Source organism: Setaria italica, chromosome VII (assembly GCF_000263155.2).
Source record: "Setaria italica strain Yugu1 chromosome VII, Setaria_italica_v2.0, whole genome shotgun sequence".
NCBI lineage: Eukaryota > Viridiplantae > Streptophyta > Magnoliopsida > Poales > Poaceae > Setaria > Setaria italica.
The window spans coordinates 1,753,989-1,757,703 of record NC_028456.1 but is presented as its reverse complement, the minus strand read 5'-3'; positions in this window follow the sequence as shown (position 1 = coordinate 1,757,703).

The window sequence follows — 3,715 nt, the reverse complement described above, 5'->3', positions numbered from 1 at the left end:
ACCGTGGTACAATATGCAGTGGTTCCTGCACATGTATATTCTCTACACACGCATTTTCAATGGATTGATAATCTCCTTTGCTTCGTATGTGTTTTTTGGCACAAAATTTGGCTTTGGGAGCAAATTGCCCAGCAGAGTAATGAGATCATTGAAACTATTGTCTGACCAGCCAAATTTAGCCTTCAGGAGATGAAGGACGAAACATAGCATTGTCCACTCCGTCTCACATCCCACATACATACGGTCCTGTGCTGCCTTCTTGAGCATCTCGAAATTCTCTAACCCTTTATCACTCCCAAGCAACACTTTTCGGCCAATATGGTGGAGCATGTCTTCCATATCAACATCACGTTCCTCGTCCACCTGTTGTTCCACATGCACATCTGTTTGATGATGATTTTGATCTCCACGGTCGTAATCATCATCCATGATAACATGATCATTGTCATTTGCATCATAACACCCACTTCATCACAACCAGTATTGATGTATGTATTGTTGGAAATACCTTCTGCCTCTCTATGGTAGGACCAAATTGTGTAGCCATCCACAAAACCTCATTTTATCAAATGCCTCTTAATGACATTATTATCCTCCCATACAATTTTGTTGCTACACTTAAAACATGGACAATGAATTTGGTTTGTCTTGCAAATGCGAGCGTGCTTCTTCGTAGCCTCCACAAACTTCGCTACCTCTGATATGAAAGTAGGTGAATGCCTCCGTATGCCATACATCCATGCTCTTTTATCCATCTTTAACAACCTATGACAAGATTTCTATGTTATATTAACTAATTTAATGAGCTATTCCAAAAACTAAATTGAATTATTGATGTATTAACTAATAAGTAGCAAGAAATTTAATGACAACAATTCTATATTACCCTAAATGAAACTCAATTAAACAATTCTATATTACCCCAAAGCTAATGAAGCTAGAAATGATGGATAGAAGTTGAAAAAGGTTGGAATGGCACAAACTCACCTTATGTAACCACCTCCTTTAGAGAAATTAAGAGCAAAACTTCCCCCCTTAGATTGGTGTTTTTGGAGCTTTTCCCGAGCAGTTCAACCTAGGATGTAATAATTCATAAGAAGAATGAAAAAAACAAACTCAATTATATATTAATTCAATCAAATTCATTAATTGAAACTATGGATGTAATAATTAATAAGTAGGGAAAATATAATAAAAACCAATTCTATATTACCCTAAATGAGAATCAATTGAACCATGGATGTAATTTTCTTGAGCTCCTCTCGGGCAAGCTCCGAATGGAAGGTTGCCTAGGGAAGAAGATGAACAGGTGTATTTATGGCGGGCTCTATGCTGGCGGGCGACATAAGCCAACCGTCAGCACAAATCACCCCATCTGTGCTGGCGGTGGGCTTAGGTCAACTACTAGCACAATGGCTTCTGTGCTGGCGGGCCACATAAGCCCACCCCAGCACAGATGGGGCGATTTGTGCTAGCGTCTGCTTGCGTTGTCTGTCAGCATAGTGGCCACTGTGCTAGCGGGTGCTTCCCCGCCAGCTTGACGAAGCTTTGTGCTGGCGGGTGCCAATCATGCCCACCAGCACGCTAATTTGCCTGTGCTAGCACAAATCGTTTCTGGCGTAGTGATGGCACTGCCACCGCGGCCGCACACGAGATGTCACAATGGAGAACAAAAATGTGAAATGCTCATCAGAACGGGGAAGGATAAGGACTAGAGGTAATCGGGTGGATTGACAGGAAATTAATTAAAATTATCAATTGTTTGCTTTGAGATTCTTATAGTTTTCATGGAGAGGACTACCGGAGCAAAACTTTATTTGTAATACTGGTAAAGGATAATAGCGTGTTTGGTTCGTGGGATGCTACTGTCCAAAATCATCCGATCCAAAAACCGCTCCTCATGGAGTTGTTTGGTAGCATTATCCGTTGTATGTATGTTTCACGCAGTCATGCCAAAAACACTCTAAGGAATTATGGGTGGTGATGAGTTGTGTTTACATAGCCCCCTTTGCAGTGCTTCGGGAGGTGCTTCTCCACCAACTCCACCCGAAGCACAACCAAACGGCAGGAGGGTGGAGCCTCCAGAAGCCCGCTGAGCCGGAGCCCAAAAATGTCGCTCCCCATGACTCCTTCCCATTTTTGCCATCCGTGTCCATGGGAGGGACCTGCAGGTGAAGCAAACAAGAGAGGCAGAGACGGAAGTGAGAACGGATGATGGCGGCAGGCTAACCAAGAGTACCAATGGCAGTTGCGTAGCGGGGCTGGAGGACAAGGGCGGCATAGGATGGCATGACACGGCAAGCAACGGGAGGCAGGGGCAGGGGTAGGGGCAGCTAGCAACAGCCCGAACGAGAAGACCAGGGGTGCAGGAGGTGGGGGGCCGTTGGGGGAGAGGGGTGACGACATGTTGCCTGGCGGGCAGACACCGATGGCAGCATGGGCATAGGGGGTGGAATGATGGAGAAGAGAAGGGGGAAGAGTCGGATAGAATGGATAAGAAAGAGAGGATGGGGAATAAAGAGATAGAAAAAAGATGGGAAGGAAAACTAAAAAGAAAGGAGAAAAACAAAGAAGGGTATTATGGTCATTTCACAATTTATCCATTTAAACAATCAGGAGAAGCCATTTTACCGAACGTCTTTCGAACTAGATAAGCTAGTACGAAAAAAACTGCTCCACCAAAGAATCCACAGCTGGAACCATTTCAGCCAAAAGTACAGCCATGCCAAACTAGCCCATAGCATGGTGGTGACCAGCTAGCCATTTTGCATTATTATTACCGAATTAATATTCCATAAAAAATAAGGTTCTGTTTCACCAACCAGACATGAATGCAAATTAAATAAAGGAATCATGTTAGATTACTTGTTTTTTAGCCTCACATTATTCAGGAGACGTGCTAGAAAAAACATAGTAACTTTCTTAGAAAATTCGAAAAAATCTGGCCATCAGGCAGTATACTTTAATCAACAGTAATAATAATAGCTATAAACCGAGCATAGCTTAGTTACCTAGGTTAGGTGTGAAACGTGGCACCTGGTTTGAGTTGTGGGCTCGACATGAGCAATCGCACATATTTTAAGTTTCATTTTAGGGAAGAACGGTGATTCTCAGCTATAGAACAAGTTTGTCTATAGCGAGGCGCTGGTTTTGGCTTCTTCAGTCTCAAAACCTCCTGATTCCTTCTAGAGAACGTATAGTGCTTAGAGGCAAAATTGTGTGCCGGCATTTGTCCATGTAATGCTTGTGCTGTGCCGTAATAATTTTTTATTATAAGGGGCTGTTTGTTTTTTGAGCCTCTCAGCACTTTTGGTCCTTTGGCTATTGGGACCTCTTAAAGCGCAGTGGTTCCAAAACTGATAAGCCAAAATCTTCCTATCATGAGCTTTTCGCTTCCGGCTTTTAGAGCTGTTTGGTTTTGGACATCCCAAAAGCTAGCAGTTAAAAAGCTCCCAAAAAATCAAATAAAAAGGGCCTAAATCTTATTATGAACTATATTCGAGTATAAAGTTTATCTCCATCCTTCAACATTATACAGTTTTCTTTTAGGACGAGCCCAGAACACAGCTCAACGAGGCTGAACTCTTCTTCCTCCTTTTCCCCCACCCCTTCTCTCTTCTCTTCTTCTTCTCCCCTCGTGTTTCTCATCCCCTAGCTCTGCTCCAATGAGGATGCACCCTGTAGGGGGGCCCCAGCCCCTGGATGCGCTACGGGT